The sequence below is a fragment of the Petaurus breviceps genome, unplaced genomic scaffold (assembly GCF_028583685.1).
Source record: "Petaurus breviceps papuanus isolate PSGF00001 unplaced genomic scaffold, PetGlider_PUasm1.0 76, whole genome shotgun sequence".
NCBI classification, from domain to species: Eukaryota; Metazoa; Chordata; class Mammalia; order Diprotodontia; family Petauridae; genus Petaurus; species Petaurus breviceps.
Window position 1 is genome coordinate 27,254,804 of NW_027186473.1, and position 25,334 is coordinate 27,280,137.

The following is a 25,334-nucleotide window of genomic DNA, read 5'->3' on the forward strand; positions in this document are numbered from 1 at the left end:
CCGTGAAACGCATGCCGCGCTCCGAGCTGCATCCAATCAGAGCAGCAGCAGCGAGGGCATCATCCTGTTCTTCCCCAGTGATTTGCTTATTGAATAAAGGTACATTTTTTTGTTCACATTTACCTGTTTATTAAAATTGCCGTCAATGTTCATTAAAATAAGCCCTCCCCTGAAAACAAGCCCTCTGGTGTTTTTCTGTCCAAAAAAATTAATAAGACAGTGTCTTATTATCGGGGAAACACGGTAGCAGACTCTGAAATATGCTAACACTGGAGTAGTTAAGTTTCTAAGCAAGTTTTTCAAATATTTTACCTATAAGTGGTAAATGAAGGACCTCTGTTTTAGAAGTCAAGGAATGGTGAGTGACATTAGAAATCATCTGTTCTAGCCCTTCTGTTTCATAGATAAAGAACGTGAAGCCAGATTGGTATAACGACTTGTAAAGGGATGTGCATATGTAACTCTAATGTGGCAGACCCACCACCAGAACCTATGTCTTCTGATTTCCTGGCTAGAGCTCTTTCTATTGTGGTATAACCTCTTGGCTAATGCCACCTGATTATTCTTAAGTGCCTATTAAGTGCAATACATTCTACTAAGTTCTATGGCAGATACAAAGAAAGGGTCCCTATTCTCAAAGATGTTAGAGATAGTGGAGACTGTGAGATCCCTGAGAGCAGGGATTTTTTGTTGTTATATTTCTTTGTATCTCCATTGCTTGGTATAATGCCTGTAACAGAGTAGACATTTAATAAGGGATTGTTTACCTGATTGACTGTCTAGTAGACAAGAAGCATAAGCTCTCTCATAGGTTATATACATTTGTAAATTAATCTATGGGAGAAAAAAGTTGGATATTAAAAAAAAAACAACAGGTAGATGATGTGATGGATAGAGACCCAGATTTGAATTAAGTACTAAGTTCAAATCTTAGTCTGGGGACTTACTAGATGTGTCATTCTGAAAAAGTCACTTAACTTTTCTCAGCCTCAGTTTTCTTAATTGTAAAATGGAGATGATAATAGCACTGATCTCACAGGGTTTTTGTGAAGATCAAATAAGATAATATAGATAAATGGAGAAATAGGTAGATAGATGGATAAATAGATATGGAGACAGAGATAGATAAAAATGTCTACATACTTATATCTATATATAACACTTTGCAAACTGTCACATACATCACCACTTCTGTTCATCCATGATTAACTTAGTAACTCACAAGAGAAAACTGAAATCACCCATGAGTGGAAAGGGGTAGACAGTCCCAGTAAAGAGTAGTTTGTGAATAGGCTAGTGACAGTTTTTAATCACCACCAAATCACAGAATGACTAGTAGCAGTGGCAATTTATGTCTTCCTTGAATTCCAGAGTTAAGTAGAAAAAATATAATTTGATTACTAGCTTTGTGGCCTTAGACAAGCCATTTAATTTTTTAAGACCTCAGTTTATTTCTCTAAATAAATGAAATGTTTGGAATAAATGATCTCTAACATCAATTTCAGTTCTAAATTCCATGATCCTAGATAGGTTCAAGGTGGCATTTAGAAAATTCATTTCTTCTCTTCTTTTATCTATCTGATATAACACAAACCTAGTAAGGAGAATGACTCAACTAAATGATCCCTGAAACACCAAAACTGACTCTTCATCCTTCTTCCCATATACGTATGTCAAATCTCTTCTTTCAACACCCTCCCAGCCAAGGACCCTCATTCAAACATTTTGGAGAAAATAGAAGCCATTTTCCATGAGTTATTACTTCTCCATTCTCTAGATCTCAAGAAAACTCGGCATTATCCACCATTCTCTCCCCCATCCTTTACATCAGTCTCTAATGAAGAGGTGGCCCTTCAACTAACAAAAAAAAAATCTTTCTTGATCTCCTTCTGTTCTGTATTTTCCAATAAATCATGTTCACAATCATCTCCCTAATTTTCCACCTCTGTCTCTCCCTTTTCTACTGCCTACATGGCCATTCCCCCCAAACTGAAAGAAAAGGGAAAAAACCCTCAGTGAATCCTATCATTAATCTCTCTCTCTCTCTCTCTCTCTCTCTCTCTCTCTCTCTTATCTATCTACATTATATGTGTGTATACATTTTATATACATGTATGTATAAACAAATCCTCTCACACTTAAAAACAGCTGATTGTGCTTGTTGCCTCCATTTCCTTTTCTCTCACTAGATTCTCAACCCTCTTCCTTCTAGTTTCCAAAGTCATCATTGTTCCTGATCTTGACCTCCCCCAACTTAAACTGCTCTCTCAAAATTTACCAATGACCTCAATTGTCAATTCAACATTTTTTTCTGTAGCATTTGGCACTACTGACTGTCCTCAACTACTGATAATTTTCTTGTCTTGATTTTTGTGACATTGCTAACTCTTCCTGCTGTCTGAATGTTTCTTCACTGTCTTCCTTTCTGGTTCATCATCTATATCCTGCCCCTAGTGCCTCAAGGCTCTGCCCTGGGCCTAATGAGGGTTACTTCATTAACTTCATTGTCATCTCTATGCAGATGACTCCAAGATCTATATATCCCATCCTAATATCTACAGATCTCCAGTCTCTTATCTCCAAATTACTACTGGACATTTTAATTTGGATTTCCCATAGATATTTCAAACTCAGCCTTACCAAAACAGAATTGAGCTTTCCCTTAAACCCATGCCTCTTCTGAATGTCTCTATACTGTTGAGAGTACCACCATCCTTATAATGACCTAGATTTTTTAACTTGATTCACAACCCGCAGCCTTCATATCCAATCAGTCGTTAAGTCTTGTTGAATTAACTTAGACAAAATTACCCCAATCCATCTACTTTTCTTGCTACCACCCTAGCTCAGCCCCTCATCACCCTTGGTTGGAGTAGTGCAATAGATTTCTGATTAGTCTCCTTGTTTCAGGTCTTGTCCCATTCCCATCCACACTCCACATAGGTGCTGAAATGCTGTTTCTGAAATAATTCCCTACTTAATGAGCTCAAAAGTTCCCAACTTCCTTTTATATCAAATATTTGTTTGATTTTTTAATATCTTCCCAACTTGGTTGCTGAATATTATTTTAACCTTGTTATATATCACTCCTTTTCCCAATGTATTCTGTTGTCCAATTTCCTTCTGTTGTCTTCACTAGCTTAGACTGTTGTCCTCACACACAACGTTCCATGTCCCATGTTTATGCTTATGTACTGATGACCCTACCACACTTCATCCTCTGCATATAATATACTCCTTCCTCACCTTTATCTCTTAGAATTTCAGTTTCCCTCAAAATTCAGCTCAAATGACAGTTTCTACTTGAAACTGTTCCTGATCCACCCCACAGCTCACACACATTACCTTCTGTCAATACTGCATATGTGGCACAGTGGAGAAAGATCTGGCCTTGAAGGCAGGAGTCCTGAATTTAAGTCTTGCCCGTGACACATACCTCTCACACATGCCTTGGGGCAAAGTCACTTAACCTATGTCTGGGGACCTTTTAAAGACTGTGAGTTGCAGACAAAATGGCAATCTATGTTGGCAGGGAGATTTTCCTCACTTGGGAGTTCCCTCTATCAATGAAATCACAGATCCATTTCCTATCCGTATTTATGTACATTTTGCCTCCTTACTTCTTTCCCCTCTAACCTTCATTGAACAGTAGAATACAAGCTCCTTGAGTGCAAGAATTATTTGATTGTTGTCCTTATATCTACATCACCTAGACAGTGTAGCACATAGTAGGCACTTAATGCTTGTTGATTGTTTGATTGCTTAGAACTACTTCTATTCTGTACTACAGAAATAAGATATAGTTTGAGGTGAAGGTTATATCACAGTTCCTAGGAATAGAAGGATTTTTTTGATTGGCCTTTGCTTCTATAATTCTTAGGTTTTCTGGACAGTATCTTACTGCTTATGTTCTAATGCAGCTTTTTGTTCAGTACTAAAAGCTTTCCAAATATATTTTGTAGAAAATACTCATATCCACAGAAGAGCTGCTTCTTATTGGTATGAACAGTTTAAGGTAAATGGACTAATTTTGGGAATTTACAAGAGGCATTTCTTTCTTAACACTGTTAATTGGTTCCATGAAAATGGGATGTTAGGTGAGATGATGCTAGTGGAAGCAGTCAGTTGCATAAGAACAATATTATAAATGAATGATCACTCAAAAGATATAAGCAGGGTGTCACCAATTTAGTGGGTTTGGTGATAATGTAATAATAATGTTATTGCAAAATAACATCATTGAGAATTTGTCCATACCTTTTCGTCAAAGCAGCAACAGCCTTGCTTGCATATGGGCTTACTAGTCTTCATATCAGTGCAAACACTTATTAAATACTTACTATATGTCCTAGTATTGTTCTAGATTCTAGAAATACAAAGTTTTTTTAAACATGGCCTAATTGTTACTCTCAAGTTTACAGTATAGTGGGGGAGGAAGGAGGGAGAAGTAGAGAGGAGCCATAAAGTCATATATGTAATGTCTCATACATATTAGATTGTGATAAGTATATAGGTGTCAGATAATAGGAGGAAGGGATTGCTTCTAGCAAGGAAACTCTTCATGGAGACGTTGCCCCCTGAGCTGGGTGTTAAGGGAAGAGTGGAGACAGGGGATGTATTTCAAGAATGAGTCTCTCCACTGACCAATCCTATAATTTTCCAGGAAAGTGCTCTTCCTCCCTGGCCGCAACTCCAAAGCATTGTTGCACCAATTAAAATGTAAGCCCCCTGAGGGTAAGATCTGTCTGTTTCTTTAGCTGTATTGCTTACCTCAGTCCTTGATATACAGTGTCTCATAAATGTCTTTTACATTTATTCTTTTTTTTTTAACTATACCACACAATATGGCTATTTATTTCATACTGTCTTGTACTAGTCTTCAACTATTTTCACTGGGAATCTAGGGAATAGTGATAGTTCCAAATTATAACTACTAATCTTAGAATGTGTTATGAGGAAAATAATATTTTCTTCTCTGAAGGTTTACTCTAAATCTTCTTAAGCTTAGTTATCAAGGGTATAATTTTAACCTGGGCTCTCTTCAGGGAAAATGTTTGTAATTGACAACATAAAACAGGAAGGAAGGAAGTCTTGGCCAAGGTGGGTGGTAATGGGGAGGGACTGATAGCATCACTCTTGCATTCAGGAGCAGCAGTGTCATCTGCAACATGTCACAAACTCTTTCATGATGTTGTCAAATTGGATATGAATTGATAAGGGTTTCTAAGATAGATGCTGTGAAGTGAGAAGTGATTTTCATTTCATCTGGTTTGGGTTTACAGACACATCCTAAAGGTATTGTGATAATTACCACTTTTAAAAATCTAGGAAACAGCTAAAGTAAACTTATTTCTCTTGGAAAACAGAACAATCTCAAGTATGAATGAGTCACCTGCAGCAGCGTTTTATCATCTGGAACTGGCTGGTGTGGCAGGTGATAGGGGAGAGAAGAGTAGGAGATTGTGGGCAGCAATTGCACAGCATCTAACCTGTTATTGAAATCTTTCATAGCTATTTTAGGGGAGGAGAGTTACAAATATAATTTTGTTTGTGTAAAGGCAGTAGGAAAGCACATGGACTTTGTTGAACTGTTTAGATGCTAGGAATTTATCGAAACTTCACAAATTGTATTTTTAAAAGCTTCCTTGATTTTGACTGTCACTGACCTTCAAAATTGGTATTGCTATAGATATCTGTTTGAATGCAACCAGAAGTAACTATCTCCTATGTGAAACCATCAGACATATATTCTATATTTATGGGCTGTTACATCAACAATAAAACAACACATATTCTCTTGAATTCACATAAATGGCATCTTCTATGAGACCTGAATGCATTGTGAACTTCAAAATCTCATTTTGAAATATCACAAGGGAGTTTCAGACAAACATCTAGGCTAGAAATCCATTGGAATCTTCCCACTCTGGTTTATATACTATTGATGATAAAGAAAATATAGGGTATCATGATGGGATGGAAAGTGTCAAATCTGCCATTTCTTAGCCACCATGTGATCTAGGTCCAATCAGTTAACTTCTCTGAGATTCAATTTCATCTTATAATATGAAGATGGTAAAGCCTACTTTACCTTCCTTGAAGGGCTTTGAGATAAAATAAATAATGCATAGGAAAATACTTCAAAATTGAAGAGATATTTTAGAGATAAAATAAATAGGTGTTAGCATTTGACTAGATGTTGGAGAATACTATGAAGAAAGGAAAAATAAAAGATGATTTAAAAATTTTAAGCCTAAGTATGAAGATGTCAGAGGGACATCAGAAGTGGAAGCAGGTTTAGTAAAGAAAATAACAACTTCTGTTTTGGACAAGTCAAACTTGAGCTACCAGGATATCATTAAAGTGAAGATATTTAAGGAGATGCTGGGAAATGTCAATATGAAGTTCAGGAGAGAACTAAGCAAAATTCTGCACAAAAACAAATGTAATCATCAAAATCTTGGAAGTAAAACTCACTAAGGGAAGAACATAGAAAGTGGGGGGAGAGAAAGGTTAGGGACAGAACTCTGGGGTATGTTCACATCAAGGGTGCAGAAAGAAGAGGAAGTTCTTTAATTGCTGGTGTTCTATTTTTATCTTATTTGTCCACTGTATAATTGTCTCTAATGTTTATTCAGTAATGAATATTATGACATATTTTTTTTTATCAGAATCAAATAAAGATTACCAGAGTCACTTAAATTCATCTACTACTAGACTTGTCAGTGCTTTTCGCCAGCACTCCCTAAACAGATTTAGATCCTCTTCTCTCTGTGATAACCTGCTTTCTGGGAGTGAGTTAAATCTTTTTCTTGCTAAGTGGAAAGAGAAATAAATCATGCAAGGTAAAGAAATGTATTGTAATCAAGGCCTGAAAAAATGTATCTTCCCAAAACTAGTAGGAAAGAATGACATAGCCACTGAGGGGACCAGTTCTATGTATCTAAATTATTTATTTATGTGCAATGATCTGACCTGCTTCTATTTCCAACCTAATAATTCAAAGTATAATGAACCTCAAAAAAAACCCAATAGTTTCCATTTCTATATCTCTGTGCAATTTTCTATTTACCTTCATACATTTTAAGGTCCAGACAAATTGGACTGCACACTTTTCTCTGTGCCTTTGTTTAACCTGCATTTCCCTTTACCTGGATGTCCTCCATTCCACCAGATCTTCCTGTCCAGTTCCAACCCATCCTTCAAGATTCCATTCAAATTATACTTCCTTGTATTTTTCACCTCACCATGATTTGCACAGAATAAATCCTCAACAAATAATTATAAAGTAAATGAAGCAAATGAGCTAGTTGAAGATAGGAGAAGGAATTCCTGTGCGAGTTCTAAGACCTGTATCTCCCCAGTTGCCTCATATCCAGCTTCTTTATTCCAGTGCTCTACTGAAATTTGGAGAATCATTGGCAAATTACTCCCTCTTGCCCCAGTCAATAAACTCAGTCAATAAAGATCTATTGTTGCTTAATCATTTTCAGTCCTATCTGACTCTTTGTGAACCCATTGGGGGTTTTCTTGGCAAAGATACTGGAATGGTTTGCTATTGCCTTCTCCAGCTCATTTTACAGATGAGGAATTTAGGCAATCTGGGTGAAGTGATTTGCCCCAGGTCACACAGCTAGTAAGTGCCTAAGGCCAGATTTGAACTATGGTCTTCTTAACTCTAGGTCCAGTGCTTTATCCACTAAGCCACCTAGCACCTGGAGATACAGCTAAACCCTTAATCAATGTATTTCCTGTCTACCACTGTGGTAGAGAGCACTGTGTCAAGTGTTATGGGAGGAGGCAGAGAGAGAGTTGGGGGAGAAGGGAGACTGTAAAAGAGAAATAAAAGAATCTGTTCCTTTCCATTAAAGAATTTGAGGACCTATGTGTTTACAATAATAAGGAGTGAAGGGATATGAATGAAACAGGGAGCAAGATTTAGACAAAGAGACTTCAGAACCTCTTCATGTCTTCCCTTGGGTACAATGAACCTTTTACAGTTTATCTATTTACACACCTATGAAAGTTTGTCCAAAAGGGACAAATTGAAAATGCTACATTACACATTAGAATAATATGATATCAGAACTAGTGGGGACCTTGGAGGTTACTCATGCCACCTCCCTACAGATTAGAAAGTTGAGACTCAGAAAAATTAAGGAATTTGCTCAAGTTCACTTAGGTAATCTTTGTCAGGCAGGTCTAGAACCCAGACTTCCTGACTCCCAGTGCAATACTCATTGCACTAAACCATGCTTACATTCCTTTCAACTCAAATTGTACAAACAACACAGACCTTAGAGTCAAAAGACCTAAGTCTGAATTCTGACCCCACAACTTATTATGTGACCTGGGAACCACTTCTCTAATCTCAGTTTCCATATCTATGAAATGAGGATAATAACACTAGGTATCCTGTCTACTATGCAAAATTGATAATTAAATGATATAATTTGTGTGAAAGGACTTTAAAAATTGTAAAGTGTCACACAAATATAAAGGATTCATCAATCAACTAACCAAAGAGAGTTGCTATGTACAGAATAGATTATAAATTCATAAATACAAAGCTGCAAGGGACCTCTGAAATCATCTTCCCAAACCTAGTAGGGTCCCTGAGACCCTATTAGGGGGTCCAAGAGATCAAAGTTATTTTTATAATAATATCATGACAACTTAATCATGAGTATGATAAATATCAATAAGTGTAACACAGATAAACAAAAGCTCTTTAGGTGATCTTCAGTAATTTTTAAGAGAGTAAAGAAGGTCTGAGACCAAAAAGTTTGAGAACCACTGATCTAGTCCAACCTACTCATTTTATCAAAGAGGAAATCTAGGTTCCTTAAAGATTCAGTAATTTGTCTATCATACAACTTGTGAAAGACCCAGTCTTTTGATTAAAAACTTATTACCAAGGCCAAGGTCTCCCTCTGCATAGTGGGCCATGTCTAGTCATCCTGATCTGTGTCTTGCCACTGGACCCAGATGGGTCTGAAGGTAAAAGTTAGTCTGGTGACATTTCACAGCCCTCCCTCACTTAAATCCAATTCACTTGTAGGTCATGGCATTCTCTCCCTGATGTCATGGTCATATTCAAGAACGAAGGACAAACAACAGCAGCTATCACTGATCCAGTGGCATAAGGCATGAAAAGTTCTTTGCAAAGTTCTTAAAGTTCTCCTTAACTCAGCTGTTATTATGCACTCAAACGTCATACTTTCCCCCATTTTTCTACTGCCTCTCAATGTACCTATGTAAGACCACTGCCTGAAACATGCTAAAAGAGTTCACTTTTAATGAAAATAGTTTAAGGTCTTGATTTTGTTTTTAGTATAAGGAATTCAATTCAACAAGCATTTAATAAGTGCTTACTTAATGATAGGTGCTGAGGATGCAACAATGCAGCAGCTCCTGCACTCAAAAGAACTTAAATTTTATTGGAGGGGTTATAACATATACCAAGATACTTAAATGCAAAATTCACACAAAATAAATATCAAGTAATTGGGAATCACCAAAAAACATGATTATCAAAAAAGCCTTCTTACAGAAGGGTCATTTGAGAAGAGCCTTAAAGGGAGCTAAAAAGCATAGGTGAGAAGGGAGAACTTTCAATGCTTCAAGCAGCCTTTGTAAAGATGTGGACATAGGAGTAGGAATTTGAGTGTCTAAATAAGTAGGAGGAACAGCAAGTAAGAGGGGGAGTCATTTGTAATAGCCTGGAAAAATAGACTAAAGTAGAATATGAAGGGTTTTAAATGTAAAATAATAGACTTTGTATTCTATCCTTTTCAGTGGGAAAAACGTGTCTCCAAAAGTCAGAAAGCTGAACTTATTATAAGAGCCTGTGCCCTCAGGAATTAAAAATATACAAGGTTCAGAAACATTGAATCAGAAATTCACACTGTTAACTGATAGGATCTCAGGGCCTAGGCATCAGGTTTACAAAGAGCATCCTTAAAATCAGAGGGCCTAATTACGAGTCAGGTCATCCTTGCAATAATAGCACAGAACTAATTTCATATATTTTTTATCCTGGTTCTGCATATTCCTAGAACTTAATACTGGAACAGACCTTAGACAATATCTACTTCAAGCCCCTCATTTGACAGATGAGGAAACTAAAGCCCAGAAAATTCTACTTTCCTGTTTTCACACAGGAAATAAATAACACAGGTGCATCTGGAAACAATTCTGTCAACTTAAAAGTAAATCCATCCAATAACTGCTATTATAAATGTTCCAATTTATTTAAATCTGTCTGTTCCCAATACCTGAGAAATGAAAAGAATCAAAACCTAATCTAGTTTCAGGGTACTCTTCTACTTAACACATTAGTAGGTCTAATAATTAGGTGTCCTATTAGAATAGTCCTAAGTCTAATAATTAGGTATCCTACTAGAATAGCCCTGAGGGAAATTTTCATCCAAATGGCACAGCTTCCTAGAAGATTCTGAACAGATTCGGCCCTATGCTTAGTTATCTGATGCCCACTTGAACTTCTGTTTAGGAACACTCTTAGATATAGGTGCAAATTAGTTGCCATTTATGAGAATGTCTATGTCTGTTAATAGTTATTACTGTCATATGTTCATTCTAGTTAACCTTTTTTTCAGTACTTCAGCAGTTTGCAATTTCATCCCTATGAATACTCTCTTTACCAATAGAGAAAGCTCTTTGCTTTGGTTTAGGAGATAGTTTAATAAATTGTTGTGGTCAAAAATTTAAAAATATAATCATCACTCTATGACCAATCTTTTGGGGATGAACCTTTCTTATCTTCAAATGATACAAAGTCCTTTTCCAGGACTACATTTGAAACTTATGATTGGTTAAGACCTCTCAGAGCAGAGCTTATATTGTACTGGCAAAACCCCCATGAACCGTGGTCACCTGTGCATAAAGATGTAGATATTTAGTGTAGAGATCCAGTTAACAACCTACTTAAAAATGTATTTGCATACTCAAAGAGGATACTTAACCCACTTCAATTAAACAGGATTCTGACTACTCAACTGAATCAACCAATCAGAAGTGCAAAGTAAAAGTAAACAAGTTCTTAAATTAAGTTTCGATCGAAGTGCTTTGATGTTGGATGAAAATATATGAAATATAGATAACAGGAAATATTTTGTGATTGGTGGAAGTCATGACCTATGGGGCTATGTATAATAGAGCAAGCCAATTCAGACACTGGTGACCAACAGTGACATAATCAGTATTCAGGAATTTTCAGGCCCTGGAAACCCCCTCACACCTGTCAGATAAGCAAATATAACAGAAAAGGGAAAAGATAAATGATATAAAACTGTGCATACCCTTTGACCCAGCAATGACACTACTAGGTCTATATCCCAAAGAGATAAAAGAAAGGGAAAATGATCTATTTGTACAAAAATATTTGTAGACACTCTTTTTCTGGTGACAAAGAATTGAAAATTGAGGGGATGCCTATCAATTGGAGAATGGCTAAACAAGTTGTGGTATATGAATGTGATGGAATGCTATTGTGCTATAAGAAATAATGAGGGTAATAGTTTCAGAAAAACCTGGGAAGACCTTTATGAACTGATACAGAGTGAAGTAGAACAAGAATATCATTAAACACTGTGTCAGCAATATTGTAACGATGATCAACTATGAAAGACTTAGTAGCCACTCTAATCAAAACATCATAATGATCCAAGACAATTCCCAAAGGACTCATGATGAATAATATTATCCACTTCCAGAGAGAGAACTGATAAACTTTAGTGTAAATTGAAGTATAATTTTTCACTTTCTTTACTTGCTTTTTTTGAAATATGGCTAATATGGAAACAATGTTTTACATTATTTCATGTGCATAATTGATATCATATACCTATAATAATAATAATGATAATGATAATATCAATGATTGTTGGTATTTATATAGCAATTTAAAGTTTTCAGAGCACTATAAATGTGATCTCATTTGATCCTCACAACAATGCTGTGAGGTAGGTACTGCTATTATCCATATTTTTGAGATGAAGAAACTGTCTGAAATAGATTAAGTGAATTGCACAGCTGTGAGATAGGTTCTATTATTGTCAGAAAACCTGAGCTTGAGCAAAGCTAAATGACCTGCTCAATATTACCCAGACATTATAAATGTCTAAATCAGGATTCGAACTCAGATCTTCCTGATTCTAAGTCTAGCACTCATAAAGTAAACATGTACAGACTCATCACCCCCATACTTACATACACTCTCTTTCCCCCTGATCACCTTGTGACTTGACTCCCCTATTCTCAGTCTGGGATGCAGTGTGATGTAAGTATAGGAAGATAAAATGGAAAGTGTACCATCCACTCAACAGTAACTCCAACTTATTCTTTTATTTATAGTGAATAGGAAGCTATAAAGTTTATATCTAATAATGGCATTTTAAAATCTTTTCCAAAAATAGCATTAAATGAGTAGATTAACAAAAAAAATAGGATTAGGATAGGGAATGGATTCATGATTTTATTTTATGGGGAGCTCATTTTACTAATACATACTGACACTTTCTCTGAAACTTAGTCTTAAGAGTTGCCTAAGGCACTTAAATGTTAAGTTCACACAAATTCACATTACCTCTTCCCTTTAATGTACTTCCTCCTTTAATTTTACAATGCATGTTTTATTACATTAATCCAGTTGCTAGAGGAGTGGACTCAGAACTGAGAAAACCTGGATTCAAATCCTGCCTCAGATATACATTAGTTATTTGATTCTGGGCAAGTCACTTAACCTTTTCAGACTCAGTTTTCTCATCTGTAAATGGGAATAATAATAACTGCAGCCCTTACCTCACAGGATGGCTGTGAGGATTAAATGAGAGAGTATAGAAAGTGTTTTATAAAACTTAAAGCACTATTGAAATCTCAGTCATCATCATCATTGTTTCTCTTCCTGGATTTTAGCAATATTTTTTTGTCCTTCCCGTGTTTTACCAAATGTGACAAAGAAAACTTCTAAAAAGAGAAATAATATATTGGTTGCTCCATCAGCTTGTGTTTTGAATGCCTGCTTGTTTCCTTGCTCTTTATTAATCCATCTAAACTCATAGTTCATGTTTACTTTAAATACAAAGTGAAAATAAGGCTGAATAACACCTAGAGCAACCCCAAGTACAGGTGACATCCTTGCCTTATTTAAAATGGTAAATCAACAAAAGAGCTCCTGAAAGGTTTCTATAGTTTATCTAGCATACTTTGGTAACATAAAGCAGGAGATATGCTTTGCTCTACCCCTAGATGTCAGGGGCAGCTAGGTGGTACGGTGCGTAGAATCTGGGGCTCAGACTCAGGAAGACTCATCTTCCCGAGTTCAAATACAGCCTTGGACATTTACTAGCTGTGTGACGACCCTGGGCAAGTCACTAAACCCTGTTTGTCTCAGTTCCTCATCTGTAAAACAATCTAGAAAAGGTAATAGCAAGCCATTCCAGTATCTTTGACAAGAAAACCCCAAATGGGTTCACAAAGAGTTGGACGTGACTAAAAACAACTGAACAACAACAGACGCCAAAACTTTGCTTTCATTCTGCTTCCTTCACACATACTTCTCTTTCCCCATTTATTACTATAGCAAGATGGCCCTGTGGTCTTTGCCCATGACTTCAGTAGCTACATAAGAAAATGTGATAGTCTCTTTGAAAATATATTTTCATAAGCAAATCTTCTTAACTGAGACCCTCTGACTCAGAAAAATGACCTGTCGTGCTAAAATCCCATGATATAGACTGTCATTTCTTTGGAATATAAGCTTTGTCTATCTTTAACTTAGAAACACTTTTTTTTTAAAGGGTCAGTATAATGGTGTCCTTTGGGTCATGGAGGTACGTCACAAAAGACATTTCCTAGTAATTAGCATTTAATAAGTAAATGCACTTAAATGGGCTCCAAGTCAAACCTGTCTCTTAACAATAATGTCATGACCAGTCAGTATTTATTAAGCACTTGTTACGTACCAGGCAATGTGGGATACAAAGAAAGAGGGAGAAGAACTGTCCCCTCAAGGGCATATGTTCTAATGAAGGAGATAGCATATGATATCTAGGTACATAGAGGATATGTACAGAATAGGGCAAGGTCATCTGAAAGGGGAAGGCATTAGCAGCTGGAAGGAGGGCCAGTGGGGAGAGGAAGCAGGAAAGTCCTCCTGCAGAAGGCAGTATTTGAACTGAGTCTTGAAGAAGGTTAGTTTCCTTAAAGGGAGACTACGAGTTACAAGTGAAGGGGCATGGGGAACAGGCAAGGGAATGTTACGGTCAAGGACATATAAGGAGGCCAGTCAGCATAGAGTGTATCATAGAATGTATAGAAGCAAGTAATATGTAAGAAGCAGGGAAAAGTGGGAAGAAGCCAGATTGCAAAAAGCTTTAAATGTCAAACAAGGAGTTAATGTTTGATTCCAGAAGTAAAAGGGTCCCTGTACCAAAAACGAGATCTCTAACTATTCCATGACCAAGATAATAGTTGTTTGTCTTTTTCAAAAAGGCTGTTGTTGACCCCAGTCATATGACCTAAAGCATGAAGACTGATATTATGCTTAGAGTTTATAATTTGTTCTGGGGTTACTTTTACATTATGTTCTTTTAACTACTGCTAAACTATTTATATTGACTATTTCTGGCAACACTGTACTTATCTATACTGTATTTATGTCTTTATGTATTTATATCTTCAAAATGAGAGTTGAACTAGGTAATCTTTTTCAAATCCAAAGCTATGATCCTATGGACTGAGATTCATTGTGTCTCTTTTTAAAGCAGTTCTGTTTAACATCATGTTGCTTTAAATGGTCTAATTCAAATCCATTTCAATAGGCCAGCTATATTTTATGTAAAAATGCGGTTCCTTTTCAATTGATTTCCTTGAAAACTTCCCATTCCTTTTGCAATGGGATCTCTAAGTATATGTCAGTTTTATGTCAGTCAGACAACAAGCATTTATTGAGTACTTGTGTGCCAGGGACTATGTAAAACTCCAAGGATGCACACACACACACACACACACACACACACACACACACACTCACACACATGCATGCAGGTGGAAAGAAAAACAAAACAAAAAAACAAACCCCAAATCCTTGTTCTTGATATACATTCTAGTGGGAGAAACTGTGTCCATGTATGATATATACCAACTAAATGAAGGTAATCTGAAAAGAGAAGGGTAATAGTAGTTGGAGAGGACCAGGAAAGGCACCTCCTGAAGAAGCTGGAGTTTTAGCTAAATCTCGAAGCCAGAGAAATAGGAGGTGAAAGGTAAGGGAGACAAAGCATTCCAGGAATGGGGAAGAGTCAGTAAAAAGGCATAGAGATAGGAAATACAATATCATACTTAAGGAACTGGAAATAAATCAGTGTACCTGAATCGTAGGGTGCAAAGAGGGAAGAAAGGTGTAAAAGCTGGGAAGATGGCGAGGAGTCAGGTTATGAAGACCTTTGGATTGTAAAAAAAAAAGGAGCCTTTTTTAGGAGCCTTTTGCCTAAGTAGGCAAAAGGGAGCCACTGGAACCCATTAAGCAGCCATACCTCTGCGTTAGAAAAACAACACTGGCAACTGAGTGGAGGATGGACTGAAATGGGGAGAAACACAAGTCAGAGAGATCAATTAGAAAGTTATTCTAACAGTCCAGGCAGAAGATGTTGAGGTTCCAAACTAAGGTTGCGGCTATGTGAGTGAAGAAAAAGAGACACATGTGAAACTTGTTATATGAAGGTAGAAATGACAAGATTTAGCAATGGATTGGGTATGTGGGGTGAACGAGAGTGATGACATTGAGGTTCCAGGCCTGGATGATTGGGAAGGCAGAGATGCTTTTAACAGTAAAAGGGAATTTCAGAAGAGGTGAGGATTTGGGGGAAAAGAGAATGGATTCTGTTTTGGACATGTTGAATTTGATATGCCTATGCACCATCTAGTCTGAGGTGTTCAAAAGAGTTGTATTTGTAGCTTAGGGGAGATAATAGGATTAGATATGCAGATTTAGAAACATCTACTTAAAGATAATAACTGAGACTACCAGAGCTGATGAGATCTCCAACTGACATAAAGTGAAAAGAGAAAGGAGTATAGGACAGAGCTAGGGGGACACCCATGAATAAAGAACTTGCAAAGGAGAACAAGGAGTGGTCAGAACAATAGAAGGAGAACCAGGAGAGGGTGATGTCATGAATTTCTAGAGTGTCAAGGAAAAGGTGATCAACTGTCAAAGGCTACAAAAAAAGTCAGAGTATTGCAATTGAACAAAGACCATTGTAGGAAGATCATAGGACATCTTCATCATTTCTAAAATCACAGTTTTTAAAATTAACTGTGTTTCTCTTAAGGTCAAAAGTATGAATAAATAGAAGTATCCCCATACCTCCTGGTGAGGCAGTTTGTAAGACAAATAAAACTAGCTTGCTCTTAGAATTGAAACTAGGGTGAAAATATGACTAAACCTATACTTTTTAATCTTTCTATCCATTTATAGATCATTTGTAGACCTCAGATATTCAATGAAAATAACTTGGGAAGCCCCTTTCAGTTCTAAATCTAAGCTTCAAGATCCTATAGTTATTAGGACCAGCAGTAATATCACAAGTAAGTTAAATGTATTATCTACCAGAAACAGAGCAGGTGAACCCATTATTTTACATACAATTCTCTGCATAGCTTCTTTGGCTAATGATGAGTATATTTTGATAGGTGGAATAATCTAATGTATGAGATACATACTACAACAAAACTATTGGGTTGAGGATTTTTAGCAAAATTTTTGAAACAGAAATTGAATGAATTCCATCTCTAGAATGAAACACACACTGGATTTGGAATCAAGGCCCTGAGTTCAAAAGCTGACTCCCCTACTTAATACATTATGTTCTTGGTTAAATCACTTTCCTTCTGGGTTTCAATTTCTTCATCAATAACTTGAGATTAAACTTCGCTTTTAAGATTTCTTCCAGATTTGGATTCAAAGATCCCAAGAAACAGATGGGAATATGTTGGATATGATTCTCTCTGTTTTTGTCTCTACCTCTCTCTGTGACTGTTTTTCTCTGTCTCTGTCCCTATCCTTGTCTCTAGTCTCTGTGTTGCTGTTAATCTCTGTCTCCTCCTTCCCAGTTCCCATTTCTCCTTCTCTTGAATCTTGACTAATAAATAAATAATTTAGTTTATTTAAATCATTAATTTGCCTTTCTAAAATAATCCATAAATAGTTTTCAACATAGTTAAAAAAACATTCATTACAATACTCAACCTAGATCTGTATTGAACTAGTCTAAATAAACAAGTGAATAAATAAATAAATTGATAACTAAATGAATAAAATTTTTCAAAATACAGCTGTCATGCTTCACTATTTTCCCCATCCAACTTCTGTTCATTCACAAGTAAAGGTATAATCTCAATCTATCTGCTTTAAGAGAGTCTATAAGCCTCATAAACTACTGTTGTGGTGGGTTCACTAACGTAATAAAACCCCTAGAAAACCACTGAACTCAGTGCATACAATTCTACAGGTTCCATTCATAGAATCCTGGTCTCTAATAAACATGGAGGAGACAAGACTATCTTGAGCAAGGCTCACAAAGGAAGGAAAAACAGTCACTCTCACCTATGGGGTGGAGCCAAGAGAATCTTACAGTCTAGACAGATGGCTATACTCAATGCTAGTAAACTGTATAACCCCAGTAATCAAAGACAGATCACTTAATCAGGCAATATGCCTCCATCCCTACAGCCTTCTCCTCCTTGGATTAGACAATCATTTAATGAGGTATCCAGGTCATCTCTATTCCCTTCACTCCAGGTTCCTCACCTCACTCACTGGACTTACCCATCTCCTCCCCAACAACCTTGATCTTGCATAGGTTCTCTTCTCTCCACCCCCTTACCTTCACTTGACTTTTATGTATTGTCTTCTTCCCATTAGGGGATAAGCTCTTGGAAGATAAGGACCATCTTATTTTGTTTGCATTTGTATTCTCAGTATTTAGCACAATGTTCAGCACATATTAAATACTTAATAAAGACCCTTTCAAAAAAAAGAATAAGAGAAAAAGTTACATGATAACATTGTTATGTATTTAAAAGGTATAGCAAGTTGTACAAAATAGATTTGCAGTTTCATGTGCCATCATCTTTTTTTTTAATTATACTATGTTATGTAAATGCTTGTGTTATTTCATAAATTAAAAATTTTTTAAAGCTTACAAAAAAGACCTTTTCAAACTATGTACCATGTATCAGGCATTGTGCTAGTCAGAGATCTGTGAGGCCAATAGCCAGTAATAATATAATATCTCATTTACCAATTGTTACAGTGCCTGCCATTCATATGGCATATTGTGCTACACTGGCCTCCGTTGTTAAGTAGTTACCTTACCAGCAATTCTGCATCAATGGAATTTAATGCTAACAACTATAGTCATCTGGTTAGTCTACCACACCCACAAGGCCAGGAGATCAACAAAGTCACAAGGACCAATGCAAACCAGTGGAGCCAGATGTCTGCCCTGCTCAAAGTCAGCACAAGAGAGGTTTATGACCCTATACAGAACAGCTCCTGTATGTCTATTCTATTCTCTAAACAGTAAGTGTTTGCTAGTGGTAGGGTTGATCCAACTATCTCCTCTACTGCAGGACCAAGGGAGAATTTAGGAAACTAGAGTTAGGGTCTTACTATCACTTAGCTTCCTTGGGGTCTCAGTTCCCTCATCTATAAAAATAAATTTAGACAAGAGACCAGCCAGGTTTACAACTTCAATCTAGAGTGTTGTATGAAGAAAAAGAATACTAGTATTCCTTTTGATGGTCTGTGAGGTCCTGCTATGATCCTACATAATTTGATTCCTGATTCTTGAGAATTTTATGGAAAAGCTAATGCACAAAAGGATATTCTATCCACATATCTATTTCACTGTTTCACATATCTTACACTAACTTTCAAGTTATTCTGTTGGGTATTTTTCCATTAATCTCCATTTGAATATTAGCAATGATCCCTTGAAAAATAGAAGGCATAATTGCAGTAAAAAGCATGATATGCACATTCATATCATGCTTTTCTCACAACAACCCTTTGAGGCAGATTGTGAAAGAGTATTTATTCCTATTTTACAGAAGAGAAAACTGAGGTGTAAAATGTTTAAGTGTCATAATGGACAACTAGAAATGTCAGGATTTTAACCTGACTCTCTTTACTTCAAGTGTAGCATGTTTTACACTATAGTATGTTACCTTTAAAATATAATGCCTGGTTCTAAGCTACTTGTGGTATCTACCATCTTTTGTGGAAATGAATATGGAGTAATTCTAGGAAGATAATACATAATCATCTTTGAAATGATAGAAAAGTAGAATATAACCCAAAAAAGAATGACTTTAATAAAAGCTAGTAATATGATCTTCATAAAGAAATCAATGAAAAATGAAAAATATGTCTAAATAAGTGTAGATTGGAATTTTGTCTCTGACTAACATTTAATTTTAGAGAGCTGCTTGAGGCATTGAGAGGTTGAATAAATTGAACCCAATCACATAGTTCAGGGTTAAAAGCAGAACTTAAACTCAGTTCATTCTAATTCTGAGCCTAGCTCTCTATCCACTATGCTGAGCCATCTCTTGTTGTGAATAGAGGGCATTGTGGATCCAATCCAAACCAATCAGCATGTATTAAGTGCCTACTATGTGCTAGGCACCAGGAAACCAAAGACAAAATGAAATGATAGCTCCTATCCTCAAGGAGCTAACATCTTTTTTTTTTTTAACCTGTAGAGAGATATAGGAATGGAATTTATCCTTAGATAAGTCTTCATAGACCTTGCTTCTAAATAACTATTTCATTATAATTCTCTTCTCAGTCCCTTTTGGTGGCTCTGTTTGCTCACCATTAACCATATGGTTGCCAAGTAGTTGGGGCAGCTAGTTGGTGTAATGGATAGAATGCTGACCTGAAGTCAGAAAGATATGTCTTCCTAAGTACATCTGGTCTTGAACGCTAGTTGTGTGATCCCACTTAACCCTGTTTACCTCCATTTCCTCATCTGAAAAGTGAGCTGGAGAAGGTAATGGCAAACCACTCCAGAGTCTTTGCTAAGAAAACACCAAATGGGGTCACAAAGAGTTGGACATGATAGAAAACAATGAAAAAAAAAAACAAATGCCAAGTATTCAGCCAAAATAGTATGATTTGAGGAGGCTTGAGAGTGTGCCAACTCCAAATACCCCTTCCAATTAAACCTATAATCCCTACATGAATTATTCATTTTGCAATTATGGCAATAAGAGGTCTTAGAGTTAATCATAAATGTGTGTGGAATACATTAGACTATGGACTAACATATTAACACTTAAAAATATATTTTTTTAATTGCCTATGTCCGTTGTTTACATTTTCTCTTCTCTCCCTCACTTTTGAGACCATTGCAATTGATGGCCCTCCATCATCACTTAACTAAAATTCTTTTATTCAAAGTTGCCCATGATCTGTTAATTGCTAAATCTTCTTCTCCTAAAGCAGATAAACAGTTTTTCTAGATTATCTAGTCTGTGAGAATTTCCTGGGACATGGATAAGTCAAGTGCCTTGCCCAGTCTCACACAACCAGTATGTGTCAGAGGTAGGACTTACTTGAATCCTTGTCTTCCTATCTCTGAGAGCTGGCTCTATCCCTAATGCCGCAATGAGAACATTTGTTGAATTGTTGATATCTTGTTGATAAAATACCCTGTGTATACATATATACACAGTATTGGCTCTAGTTTTAGAAACCAATGCCAACAGGAGAAAGACTTTGGCAAAATTCCCACACCAAGTCAGTAACTGGGCGTGCTGTGCTCTAGCTAGCACTGAGTCAGCACTTACTAACATGCTGCTGTCACCAGCTGCTGCTTCTCATTGAGGAATGGCATCTCCAGTTAAATGCTGATTCCCTTTGCTCTCAGCTGACCCTGTGATTGGTTGAGATGATTATTTGAAGATGTTTGTTGCACAATCTAGTTCAGAGGGAGGAGTTGTGATTAAAGCATTTCAAGTACTCCACATAAAAAAGATCAACAATGTTCTCATTTAAAACTAATTTGATTTGCATGTTAAATAAACAAAATTAGCATGGCCCAGAATCTTAATATGCGACATTTCTAAAAGGTCACTAAACATAGCATTGAAAGTGAATAGCTCAGCAGGCAAATATTGAAGGTTGAACATCTTCTGGACCTTGGGTTTTTCCTTCTCAATATTTCATAGGATCATGGGCTCATAGGTTTGGAGCTGGAAGGGATTTTATACTAAATTTTTTAATCTAGTCAATTAATTTTAGAAATAAGAAACTAAGGGTCTTGGAGGTTAAGTGACTTGCCCAAAAACATACAGGTATTATGTGGAAGAGCTCAGATTTGAACTTATAGTCTCTTAACACAAGCCCAGCACTCTTTCTGTGGTGTCATAGTGTTTCCCTGTAGACTGTCCAGTTTTTGAGTATAAAACTGGATGTGATACTGAATCAGGTCTAGTTTTCCTCCACAGATATTAAGGAGCTAAGTACATATTAGATGTTGATTAAATACTTTTCATATTGAATTAAACTAACAACTAAATCAAATACTTTCTGACATAACAAGTACATTAGAGACTTGCAAAATGCTTCATGAGATACGAGAGAATGGAGCTCACTATCACACAGGATGGGGGGGGTGTATCATGGAAAATTTCCTGTAGGAAAGAATATTTGAATTAATTCATTTTGAATTAAATCAATATGTGGAGAGTTGCACATTATAAGCAAAGAGAAATGGTATGAGCAAAAGCATGAGGTAGGAAAGATCTTTATTTTCAATATATCCAGGGTGGTAATTAGATCTTAAGTGTGCCTTGTGTTACTAAATTTGTTGAATAAATGCAGTAGAATATAAATATAGTGGCCCTAAACCCAGTAGTTAAGTAAGATGAAGAGTGATATTCTGTTATAGAGATAAGCAAATCTTTTGTAATGTAAAATGCAAGTGTCACTTGAAGTTCATGGTTTCTCTGACAGTGCCTGGTTAAGTCAGTTAGCTAGAGCTCAAAATTAATGATGGCCAAGATCCAAGGCTTGATTCTACTATGTGGACATAAATTGACCTTTGCTCAACCAAGTAATTAATCAATCAACAAACATTAAGTACCTACTACATCCCAGTCATTGTACTAAGTGCTAGGCATACAAAGGCAAAACCCAAAATTCTTCCTTGTCTTAAGGAATTTATATTCTACTAGGGAGAAAAATATTATTAAATGCCAAAGAATAAGCAACAATGCCTTAACCACATATATGTTGTAAAAGTCACTAGCACTTCATCCATTCTCATCAAAAGGAATACTAATATTCTCTTTTTTCATACAACACTCTAGATTGAAGTTGTAAACTTGGCTAGTGTCTTGACAAAGAAAGGGTTGTAAGTAGGAACTGGGCAAGATGAGCCTGCATAAATCCATCACTGCTAATAGAAAAACAATTTTAAATTCATACTCTATAAATGATTTGTAAATAGTCATATGTGTAACTGAAGACTAGCTCAATGTATTGGATCTGTAGACTCAAAAAAGAAGCAGAATACGATGAATAGTTTCTATCCAATTTTGATAACATTTTGAGCTATGTCTTATAAAGTTTTATGACTTTCAACTAAAATAAAACTGAATATTATGCTAATAAAATTTGTATCAATCATAATACAGAACGATACTTTAATTTTCCTTATACTTTACAAGAAAACTGATACACATGATTTTCAAGCTGGCTTCAATACTAGAAGGAAGTATGAGGAAGATGGTGCCTCATCAAGTAACCTTAAGTGAATTGACTTAAAGAAAAAAAAAGGAAAACCTCATTGATCTTGAATAATTAGTGACTTATTGATGTCCCTTCTAAGGCAAAGAATGAAGGACTCAAGAAAAGGCTTGGAAACAAAGTTGTTACTTGCCTATGAAGAGACTATCTGAGCAACATAAAAAAGAAAACTAAGGGAATTCTGGAAAGTTGAAAAAAGAAAAAAATTAAACATATAGTTTTGCCCAAAGCAAACTTTTCACTAGTTTAACTTGAAGTGAAACTATGGTTCTAGTGCTATTACTGAAAATGTCAAATGAGGTGGTTCTTGGTTGTAAGACTAGTTTTTGTGTGTGGGTGTTAAGTGTCTAAGGCCAGAACCAAACTCGGGTCCTCCTGACTCCAGGGCCAGTGCTTTACTCACTGCGCCACCTAGCCACCCCCCAGAATGAGGTGGTTCTTAAGCCTTTAAATTCTAGAGTACCCTAAGCATGAGTGTGCTGAAGCCAGTTCTGACCAGAGGGTCTATTCATATTGTTAAATTTAAAATGTGAAAATTTACACTGTGAAAATCAGCAAATGTTATAAATCAGGATTTGACTTATTGGGTTTTTTGCTTGTCTAGACTTAAGAGAGTGATGAAAAAAATGTTAACAATGCAGATTAAACTTAAACATTTGTCTAATTTAGTTTTTTGCCCCCAGAAAGTGGATTATTAAATATTCATTATTACATCTCTGGCCTCAAGTTTCATGTTTATCCTCCAAGAAAGAGGAGGGAGAAAAAGAGAAAGAGAAGAAAAAAGAATTAAAGGGAAGCAGGGTAGAAAGATAAGAAAAAGAAGTAAAATAATAAGAAAAAACACACAAAAAAGAAAAATATGATAAAGAAAATACAGAAAATAAAGGAGTAAGACAAAACGATATTAATAGCGACAAAAAAAGAGAACAGAGAACATGAACTAAGTCAAAGACAAGAATAAGAACTAAGAAAGTAAAAACAAAGAAGAAAAACATTTAAATATAGAATACAGTGAAAGGCAAAAAGGGAAAAAGAGGAGCTAGAGAATTTATACATATAAAAATTGTTTGTTAATATTTATTATGTACCAGGCACTATGCTAAGCAATATACAAATTGGGAATACAAATACAAAGAAACAAGACAGTCCCTATCCTCAAGAATCTTACATTCCATTGAGGAAAGACAATAGAAATAGGAAAGCTAGGTGGTGGGTGAGGGAAAAGAGTAGGGGAAGGTAAGACAGAAGAAGTAAGAAGGAAGGCATATTTCAAAGATGAGGGAAAAATATCCAAAAAGTGAGTCCAAGCTTGAATGAGGTGAGGCACTGCTGACATCCTTCCTTAAATGATGGTACCAGGAAAAGAGTCAATAGTCAGGAGAGTGGTATCTCACAAACACACAGTAACATCTTTCCTTTGTCCTGCCAAATTAGAAATAGCCATAAAAGAGTTAGCCAGGGACTGAAGATGAAGAGAAGGGAGGAGATATGCTAAAAGGGAGGGATGGTCAAAGGAGCAAAGTGATTATAGGGGGATGAGTTGGTAAGGGAGGAGAAGGGAGAAAATAGGGGAATAATGGGGAAAGGATAGCATGCTCTGACTTAAGAGGAAAAACAATTCTTGGTAAAGTTGCAGGGAAGAAGCTATATTAATGTACCAAACCCTGTGTACTAATTAAAATTCCTGCTGGGCCAGAGGCTTTGTACTTTTTCTCTTTTCACTAAGGTGCCCCTTTGCTCTGGATTGTAAACTCCTCCCATCAGTTTGTAGGATTCTTGAAGGAAGTTTACAATCTAATGGGTTCTAGTTTACAAAGAGCTTTTGCCAATTTTTGTATCTCCAGTGCTTAACACAGTGCCTGGCTCTGGTGCTTAATAAATAAATATTGATTGATTGATTGATTGATTATTGGAACCTATAATCAAGAAATAACCAATTCAGTAGACACAGCCCCACAATAAAAAATTATTTTTAGTAATTTTTTAATCCAGGTTGAGGATCTCCTAGGCAAGGTTTGTGCTTTAGCTGGTATGTGGCCACAGTTTGATATTTCTGCCAGAGAGGGAAAGAAATCATCCCCCTCATCTCAGCCCTCACTGGATGCACTATGTGTTACATGTTTAGTCAAAGGAAGAAGAGAGATAAGGGCAGAATCAGTCTTTTTTTCAAAGGTCCTTTGAGGTATCAGTCCTTCTTGCTCAGGAACCAATAAGGAAATTTTGCCTTATTTCCAAAGCACTCAGGGACTTTTGCACTGAGTCACACACTGCCAACAGAAAGCAATGGTCAGCCCCAGTGCATCCAAGCACTGGGCTAATACACATGGTACCCTAAAATCAGGCAGTCCATGACTTGTTGAACCATAAAGTGCCTCAACTCTGGTCTCTAACAACTCCCTTAGGGTCTGAAGACCTAACCTGATTATGGGTTATATTGTGTGGGAAAGAATATAAGAATAAGTTAACCTAAAATCACTTGGTCTCTTAGGAC

The 25,334-nt window shown here is 36.3% G+C and overlaps 1 protein-coding gene and 1 non-coding gene across 3 annotated transcripts in view; both read right to left on the reverse strand.

The window, feature by feature from the left end:
- Positions 1 to 25,334, reverse strand: part of TMPRSS11F (transmembrane serine protease 11F) — a 74,386-nt gene that overhangs the window by 44,741 nt on the left and 4,311 nt on the right. The window contains exon 1 of one of the 2 annotated variants that reach the window (XM_069105337.1): positions 17,910 to 17,929. The exons of the other annotated variant lie outside the window; for it this stretch is intronic. The gene's annotated coding sequence lies outside the window, so the exon portion shown is untranslated. Of the gene's footprint in view, positions 1 to 17,909; positions 17,930 to 25,334 lie in introns of those variants that run through there. 2 annotated transcript variants of the gene reach the window in all.
- Positions 22,272 to 22,399, reverse strand: LOC138175229 (U6atac minor spliceosomal RNA). The gene has a single exon (XR_011171947.1). It is a non-coding gene; the product is annotated as a U6atac minor spliceosomal RNA (small nuclear RNA).